Genomic DNA, 10,190 nt, shown 5'->3' on the forward strand with positions numbered 1-10,190 from the left:
TATAGTAGTAATAATAGCTAACAGGGGCTATGCTAATCACTTTACAAATACTTTCTCATTTGATCCTCATAGTCACCCTGAGAAGTAAGTGTTATTATTATCATCACCATTTTACATATGGGGAAACTGATGCAAACAGAGGTGAAGTGACATGCTCAGGGTCACACAGCTAGTATGGATCTGAGGCCAGAATTGAGCGTAAGTCTCCCTGACTCCAAGCACTGTGCCACCAGCTGTATATATACAGGGCAGAGGATTGTATGTGAAACCATGAAGCTCCATTTCAAACCTCTTACTCTTCAAGAAAGCAATCAAGTACATTACTTTCAAAAGTTCCCTGCATATCTGTGTTTCTTCTGAATGTTGTTTTGTTCTTATTTACATTTTTTTTTTAATATTGAATTACACAGGGCTAGGGCTGGTGACCTGGTTGCTAAACTCTGCCTGCTTACCTGTGCAGCATATGTCAGTGCAGTGATCTGTGATTAAAGGCTTTAAGAGTAGATTTCTGTCCAGTACAGCTTATCTTTGAATCATGAGTGTCTCAGTTGTTCCCAGTTTCAGTAGGGCGTTGGATGACCTGACAGATAGGTTGACCTTATTTGCACTGCTACAGGTCAAGTAGATTGTTCATCTCTCAGTTCCTCGACTGTTTCATAAGACAAGGAGATTATATATATTGTATACAGTATCATATATGTATATTTTTGTTATGTACCAGGGTGTGTGTGTGTGTGTGTGTGTACATCACCATTCTCCACACATGTAGTGGCTCCTTGGTTTTCAGAACCCCTCACCTCTGAGTTCCATGGGAACATACCTGTCACTAGAACATTCTCCAACTGGGAAACTCAAAGGAACCCTTCAGAGCTAATGATTTAGGCTAGACTAAGCTGGAGAATGATTGGTGGTGGCAGCCTTTTACATAGTTGGCATGATGGGTCAGTTAAAGCACCAAAAATCAGCCCAATAATAATTAGGCATTATAGTGTAAACAGACCATAAAGGCTCACACAATTACATAGGATAAATTAGTCAAGGCATATAATAATTCACATCCTCAAAACAGTAGCACTTTGTATAATTTGCATGGATTTCCAAAGATGTAGTCTAGCAAAATCCTGCCCCCTATACTGGTACACCATATTACTGTGCTTGCATCCAGCACCTGGGGATTAGTGGGGTGGTATAACACTTAGGAAAGTAACTCCAGGAGCTAAGTCCTTTTGAATGAATGAATAATGCCTTTATTAAGCGTTTATTATGTGCAAAGCACCGTAGCAAGTTCTGGGGATACAAATTGAAAACTAAGACATTTCTTGCTCTCAAGAAGCTCACATTCAAGTGGGGAGAAAAACAGTTTTAGCTACTGGTCAGGTGGAAATGTTTTCTGATGTTGAACAATTTGATAGTGCCGAGATGGCAACAGCTTCCCTTTGTGAATCTTCAGTAGTCACAGCTGGAGCACCTACAGGAGTGGCTGCCAGGCTGCATCTCCACAGGTGATGTTTTCTTTTCTTTTTTTTTTCTTCTGTATACTTTTATTTATTTATTTATTTTTCGGTTTCAGCATTCACTTCCACAAGATTTTGAGTTCCGGATTTTCTCCCCATCTCATCCCTTCCCCCACCCCAAGATGGCATGCATTCTGTATACTCCTTCCCCTAATCTGTCCTCCCTTCTATCTCACCCCCTCTTCTCTTATCCCCTTTCCCTTCTGTTTTCCTGTAGGGCAGGATAGATATCTATAGCCCATTTCCTGTATTTCATAGTTCCCAGTTGCATGTGGAAACAATTTTTTTTAAAAAAGTGTTTTTAAAACTTTGAGTTCCAAATTTTCTCCCTTCCTCCCTCCTCACCCACCCTCATTGAAAAGGCAAGCAACTCAATACAGGTTATACATGTGTAGTCATCAGGTGATGTTTTCTAGGATAGTGGCTGAAGGCACTGAGCTGGAAGCATTGCTGTTCCCAAGGCTCTTGGATTTAGGTCCAGGTTTCTGATCTGTCTACAGTAGAGGATGAAGGGAGATGGTGGACAAGGCGTTGGTAGTGGTTTGACTTGCCTGGCATATGCTGTTTGCTGTCTCGCAGAGTGCCCAGTTGCTTAAGCCAGGTGGACATTGTCCCACTAGGTGGTGCGATGGATGGAGCCCTCAGCCTGGAGTCAGGAAGACTCATCTTTCTGAGTTCAAATTTGGCCTCAGACACTTACTAGCTGTGTGACCCTGAGTGAGTCATTTAACCCTATTTGTCTCGGTTTCCTCGTCTGTAAAATGAGCTGGAGAAGGAAATAGCAAATCACTCCAGTATCTTTGCCAAGAAAACCCCAAATGGAGTCCTGAAGAGTCTGAAATGACTGAACAACAGCAAAGGTGGGCTTTACCTGCACTGTCAGTGGTAGTTGGTTGTCATTTACTGGGGAAAACTGGTTACTTCTCCACAGGAACTGCTTCCCCAGGTGATGTCTGTACAGACTGGGCTGGCAGCAGGACAGGGTGCTGCCACTCCCAGGGCTCATCTGTTGATGGCAGTTGGTCAGCACTTATGGCTGGTGATGATGAGCACCATAGGTGCCTTCTCCACAATGATTTCTCCCCTCAATGGTAGCTACAAGAGCTGACCTGGAAGAAAATCTGGACCTTGCAATGAGGTCACCACATGCAGTTGACGTTGGCTACTTCACAAAAGTCAGTAATTCTGTCCTTGCCTGTTTTTCAGGGGAAGCAGTCTAGAGAGATGCTAGCTTTTTCTGGGGCAGGTGCCATCTAGTGTTTAGGAAATGGCCCCACAAATTTACAACTGGGCAGGTTTGAATTGCCTTTTAATTAAGATGATGAGAGGGGATGTGTTGGGTAGAGCAGTGCCCTTGATGAGAGGATAGCCTATTGCTGGAGAAAATCTGAGTTTTGAGTTATGGTTATCTTCACAGGACAAAGGAGGCTACAGCTTCAATGCTAGCAGGGGCAAGATGCTTGAGATAAACCGTGAGAATGGGAGAAATGGGCAAGTGACTGGACATTTTATTAAGAGCAATTTTGGGCCAAGGGAAAAGAGTTTGAGCAAAAATTTCACTTAAGGATTTCAGTGATGAATTCCAATTTTGCCTGGAAGAGCACTTTGCCCTAGGCAATCAAACAGGTAGGATGAACATGCAACAAGATTTATTCAGTATCTAATATGACCAAGTCCTGTGCTAGGTGCTGTTACAGAGACAATAGCAAAAACCCTTTCCTCAAGGAGCTTACTTTCTATTTATGTACATAAGTATATACAGAACAGGTGCAGTACTCTGCTCTCTCTGGTACAAAACAGGTAGAAAGGCAGATGTGAGGAAAACAAAAAGTCTCCTGCCAAAGCCAAGTTCTTGAGCCTAGTCTTATAGAGAACCCGTGATACCACAACATGGTGGTGAGATGGCAGTGCACTCCCGGCAATGGAAACAGTGAGTACAAATGTATGTTAATGCAATATGGAGTGTGATGCATGAGGAACACCAAGAAAACAAGTTTAGCTGGGCCGCAGAGTCCACAGAAGGGAATAATACGTGATAAGCCTGGGAAGGTAGGACAGAGCCTGGTTATAAATGCCAAATAGGAATTTAGATTTGATCCTAAAGCTGATAGTGTGAAAATGCATTAAAAACTTTTCAGTTTCTCTAGAAATATTAAGAAATCATATTTCTCTACTCTAAAAAGCCTTTTCTGGGAAAGCCTCTTAGAAAACAAGGGTGAGGGGTCTAAGACAAAAAGGTTCTTAGGAATGTGGATTCAGAGTGATGACCGAATTGGATTCTCCTTCTTGGGCTCCCGACCCACTTGAAGTAGTGGCTAGGATCCACCCTTCTCTTTTGAGAAAGGATTTCTTTACTACAAGAGACAGGAGTTGCCCAGGCGGGAATGGACTTGGTTACTAAACAATTCCAGAATGTTAACCCAAACTGTATTGTGATCTTTCCTTGTTCAAGATGCCTATAACTTACCTGATGTCTTCGTGGGCCAGAGAAGATAATGTTAGACACATAAATAGCTATGCCAGTTTGGACATGTCTCTCTCCAAGCTAGAAGTTATGTTTGTGTATACATACAGATTATAGATCATAAATTATTTATAAAGATTTTATAGAGATTTAGCATTAACTAAATTAAGTAAATTTGTAAAAAAAAAAGTACATTAAGTAAAATTTCTAGTCTAAATGTTGAGCCTAGAGTATATATAGTATTAGTATTAGTATTTTTTTTCATTGACGTTAGGGGAACTGTTACAGTTTACTAGAGCTCAGAAGGGTAACATGGTCAGAATTATGTTGTAGGAAAATCACTAATGGCTATGTGGAGGCTAGATTCGTGTAAAGAAACTTGAGTCGGGGAAGTAAATTTTAAGAGGCTGTTCCAGTAATACATTTGAAATATAATGAGGACCTGAACTAGTATGGTGGGCATGTGGACAGTGAGTCGTGAAGGGATGTGCTAGATGTTGAAGTAGAAAGAAAAGGATTTGGCAAGTAATTAGATAGGTAGGGTTGAGTGAGAGTGAGGAGTTAAGGATGACACCAAGGTTACAAACCGGGATGACTGGAAGGATGCGGAACAGAGCTTTGTAGTGATTGGGAGAAGATAAGGGATAGTTTTTGAGAAAATAGTATACAGTTTTGGACCTGTTGAGTGTGAGATGTGTATGGGGCTTACAGTTCAAACTATTCAACATGCAGATTGTGATACAAGACTGGAATTTGGGAGAGACTTAAGTTTGAGAGTCATCTGCACAGAGATGATCGTTAAATACAGGAAAGTCCCTTGGTTCAATGACAATCTCTCCAAGTGAAAGAGTATAGGGAGAAAAGAGAAGAGGTTCTAGGAGCTTTGTACAGTCACGATTAGGGGGAGCAATATGGATGATAATTTAGCAAGAGAAGCTGAGTAGGGGTTGGACAGTTAGGAGGAGAAGCAAGGAAGAATGGGGTCATGAAAACTCACCAGGGAGAGAGTGCCCAGTGTGACAGGGTGGTCAACAATGTCACATACTGCAGAGAGATCAAGAAGGATGAGAACTGAAAAGAGGTCATTAGATTGGGTGTTTAAGAGATCATGGGTTACACTGGAAGGTGCATTTTCCATTTCCTGATAACGTCAGAAGCCAGATTGCACTGGATGTAGAAGAGTAAGAGGAAATGAAATAGGAGTAATGAACATAACTTTTTGTGGACAGGACACGGCACTAAGTTCTGAACACAACTGCAAGCAAGACAATCCCTGCCCACATTCTAATGGGGGGAGGGGAAGCATAAAGGAGAACTGGAAGTGAGAGGATAGTGCATGCTATGGAGGTGTTTGGGAAGTGGTACTGGGACTTGGTTTGGGACAAGATGAGATGAAAGCTCACCTACAGAATCCAGCTTCCCAGGGGCAGAATCCAAGATTCCCATGAGAAGGAAATGAGGATGATGACTGCCAGAGTACAGGCAGCATGATATAGAAAGCTTACTTAACAGAGAGAGTCTAGCTTCCTGGGGCAGAATGCAAGATTCCAGTGGGAAAAATGAAAGTTCCAGACCATTTTTTCCTTTAAACATTATTAGACTGCCTATTCACAGTTTACAAAGCACTCTTGCATTGTCCCATTTAATCCTCACAGACTTGGTAGAACAGTTATTGCTCCCATTAGAGAGGAAGCATGTGCATATTACAGTGATTTTTTTTTTCCTATCAAGGCTAGTAAGTGATACAGCAGGGTCTTTTCACCCTTTCAAGGAATCTTGAATGATTTTGATGTGTAGAGAAGAGTCTGTGCAGTATTTTTGTTCTAAGGAAAAGGTTTTTTTGTTTTTGTTTTGTTTGTTTTTTTGGAGGCAGCTAGGTAGCATAGTGGATAGCGTGCTGGACTTATTATTTTCCTTGGTTAAGCTTCTGGATAAAATTATTGTAACCCTTGGCTCAAAGGGTCATTTGCATGGGATTATCCTCATTGCTGAAGATTGATTGCTCAATGCTCAGTGTCTATGTGAGTGGAAGAAAGGAGAGATCCTGGTCTTCTTTAGACTTCCAACTAACTGAAGTGTACAGCTCCTCTATGTGTCAACTTCTATCTAGAACCTTTCTTTCCCTTCAGGAACCTGAAGAAAGTCTAGAACTTCATGCTTTCTTCTCTCAACAGCTGGTGCAAACTCTCGACTCCTCACTCCTGGAATATTGCAATATGCTACTGGTGGGTCTGCTTGCTTCCAGTCTCTCCCCACTCCAATTCATCCACCAAAGTGATTGTCCTAAAGCTCAGATTCTATCATGTCACCCCCCTGTTCAGTAAACTCAAATGGCTCCCTATCACCTCCTGGATAAAATATAAAATCTTGTTTGGCATCCAAAACACTCCATGAACTATCCCTCTCTTACCTTTCCAGTTTTCTTATATTTTACTCCTCACCATGTACTGTTTGATTCAATGACACTGGCCTCCTTGCTGTTCCACAAACAAGACAGTCCACCTGTCTAGACTCTGAACATTTTCCTGGTTGACCCCCATGCCTGGAATGTTCTCCCCCATCTCTATCCAATTAGCTTCCCTGGCTTCCTCTATGTCCCAACTAAAATCCTATCTTTTATAGCAATGGTGTCAAAGCCAAATAGAAAGAGGGCCACTAAACCATATTCAAAGATCCAAGAGGACCAATGATATCACAAATGTCGTCTTGACTTGTCTGCATAAATTGGATTTAAGTGAGAAAGAATTGCACAAAGTCATCAGCCTCATTCTCTCTTCCAGAGTCATGGCAATTCAGTGTTAGGACAAAAGTTGGAAAGACTGGTGATGCCTACAGATGCAGTGGATGACCTTGGTATCTTTAATGTCTGACCAAACTCTAATCATGCCACATCACCTGCTTCAGCTGCCTTCATGGCCATCGGAGCAAATTGTTCTCATCTGTCCATTCTGCTAGGGAAAGTTTTCACATGCTGGGGTAGACACCCCTCAGCTCACTGACAGTTTTGAGGTCTGTCTGTTACCCCCAGCCTGGTTTAACCAGTCTGCTGAGACGGTTTACTAGGGTGTGGCCACTGTGCATGCCATAGCTTCTTGGAGCCACAGGTGAGAGTTGGGTGAATCAGGTGGACACCGAAGGTAGATGAGCAGCCCTGAAAAGGGCTTGGCAGGCCCTTGCACCTGAGGTGCTACCTGAACACCCCATTTTGATGTATATATACTAGGCATGTGCCAGAAGTACAGAAGTAGCTTTCCCACCTCCCCAGTGTGGCTTGGAGAAAAGTCAAAAGTCATGTGCATAAGAAAGAGAAAGACAACTTCTGGGTATAGTGGCTGCAATAAACATCCTGGAAAAGCAACTCCACTGGCATGTGCCAGGAAGTTCCAGATCCAAGACAAGAAGTCCAGGTGGAGACACAAAGATAAAAGGTTTGGGAGTGATGCAAGACATATGAAAATGGGATCAAGAGAGCAAGCAGCCTCCAAGGGGAATCAGACAAGCAGTGAGATCCCATGAGTGGATTCCACACACATTACTGGGATCCTCCATCAAAGTCTGAACAATGATTGATAATGGGGGAGGTGGAGGTAGGCCTGTAAGGGTCATCCCATGTAACACATACTGAGATACCCTAGCTGCTTTAGGGCAGCTAGGTGGTAAAATGAATAGAATGCCAGCTCTGGAGTCAGGAGGACCTGAGTTCAAATTTGGCTTCAGATACATGTGTGACATTGGGCAAATCACTTAACCCATTTTGCCTGAGATTCCTTATCTGTAAAATGAGTTGGAGAAGAAAATGGCAAACCAGTCTAGTGTCTTTGCCAAGAAAACCCCAAATGGGGTCAAGAAGAATCAGATTCCACCAAACAAAAACAACAGCAGCTGCTTCTAGCCAACTATGAGTGAGAAAAGTTTTATTGCTTTGGATTAACAAGGAAATCCCTTTATTAACCCCTTAGTCCTGTGATAGCAGCAAAGGTTCAGCATCAAGGGCATAGTCTGCTGAGCCAGGAAAAGATACCCACTTGTAAAACGGAAAATAGGTCCATGGACACATTGCCACATATATTTGATGAACTAGACCTATACAACAATACTGTGTTGATGGAAAAAATATAGACAACAAAAATGTAAAGTGACATCTTTGAGGAAGATCCAAGTGTATCCCCTCTTTGTCTAAGATGCAATTTCCAGCATTTCTAGATCTCCTTGATATGGTCGGGAGAAAAAGTGGAAAAGATGAGGGTGGGTGGGATATAAGCATAGCAATTATAGAATTTTAATAAGGGCTTGAAATGTTAAGTAAAAACTCTAGAATGTTTCCCTTCCATCCTAGGGGGTAGGATCTTCCCTGTCTGTTTTCCTTCACCTTTCACTCTTGTGCCACTGCCCCTCTGCAGCGCCCACCATGATAACAAACCCCTCTCAGAGGGCAGGAATAGTACAAAGGAGAAGATCAAAGGGGAAGAAAGGTAACAAAGGGGAGAGAGGAGGGCAGAAAGGACTGGTGAGTTTTTCTGGAGAGATTCTCTTCTCCTCAAAAGAAGTTAAATTATGAAAGCCATCCAAAAGAACTGGAAGGTCCTTCTACTTTAAACCTCTCCACCTTAATATTTAATTTGAAAAGTTTTTAAGTATCCAAATGGATTGCATCATTTATGCAAAAGCATTCTGTTTTAGGTACACATTTCTCCTGGGTACATCAGAACCAGTTCCTTATGTCTAAAGGGACGCTAGTCTCCCGCAGCTACTGAGGCAAGCCAGGTTTCTGTGAGAATGCAAGAAGATGGAAGTACGAGAGATTTAAAGTCACAGGGGTGGTGAGGTCAGCTCCAATAACTGGGGAGAGCTAATTGTTAAATTTTCAATGTGAACACATCATCTCAGAAATTAGCAAATGCCATAAATCAAGGCTTGGCTTATTGTCTTGCTGATTATTTAGAGTTAAGAAAATGATGGAGAAACTATTAATAATACAGATTAAATTTAAAAGCATGCTGAATGTACGTTTCTCCCCCTCCCCCAGCAAGTCAGTTGTTAAATATTTGCCAGCCCATCCCTGTCTAAAGAGGGAAGGGAGGTTTTGTTTTTAAATAATAGAATGGTGTTCAGGAGGGCCATGACAGATATTCTCAGTGTCCTGTGGAATTCTGATGAGCAGGGGGCATTAAAAGTCACTGTCAACAAGTACTGTTTATATTAAGAAATAGAATAATGTGAGAATGGCCTATCACCAGGGAAATCAGCTGAATAGCTGACATATTCCTTCCCCCAAAGTGAGTGCTTCTGTCTAATAACCTGGCACGAAAGCATCAGAAGGGAAGATCAAGGGGCAGCTAGGTGTCATAGTGGATAGAGCACCGGCCCTGGAGTCAGGAGGACCTGAGTTCAAATCTGGATTCAGACACTTGACATTTATTGGTTGTGTGACCCTGGGCAAGTCACTTAATCCCATTGCCTAGCCAAAAGCAAAGGGAAAAAATAAAGAAAGAAATGGGAAGATCAAGGTAGGCAGAACATCCAGGAAATAAAGCTAGTAATGGCTTATTCTAGGGCCAAACAACATCTCTTCTCCCTACGATGTTAGTTTCAGAAAACTAAGAGGAAAAAAACCAGTGTGCTTGCTGGTCATGTTTTGGCACCCCCTTTGCTCTTATTAGGGAGAGGGTTTATTATTTAGAAAGTTGACTGTGCATCTCTGTTTTGGTGGCTTATCACTCAGCTTTATCTTGGCACAAAGATCCCAGGTGAAAGCAATTAAAATAATAACTTGTATTAATCTAATGCCTTTCCCAGAAGAGCTTTGCACTGTAAGAGCAAAATCCAATTGGAGGAAGGATTAGTATGCTTTTATTGCCTCTGGAAAACATCTTTGTAACTCCTACCCTGGAGCCCAGCTACCTTGCTTGCTGAATGAGTGCAAATTTACCTAACCTACTCAATCTAGCTGGCCAGTGGGCCCAGACCCTAGACCTTATGTCACCTTCAAATTTGATCCAGCTATCTCCCAGGCCATCTTGGAATCTATCTGCTACTGCCGCTTAACCACTTCTTCCCACTAAGATTAACATCCTCAACAGACCTGCAGAATATGTACTCTGAGCTGCTATGGAAATTAATCCAGCCCTCAATGAGCTTACATTCTAACGGGGGAGACAACATATATATATACATGTAAGTATATACAGAATATGAATGTGACAGCTGTTTGG

The sequence above is a fragment of the Vombatus ursinus genome, unplaced genomic scaffold (genome assembly GCF_900497805.2).
Source record: "Vombatus ursinus unplaced genomic scaffold, bare-nosed wombat genome assembly UNPS02014160.1, whole genome shotgun sequence".
Lineage (NCBI taxonomy): Eukaryota > Metazoa > Chordata > Mammalia > Diprotodontia > Vombatidae > Vombatus > Vombatus ursinus.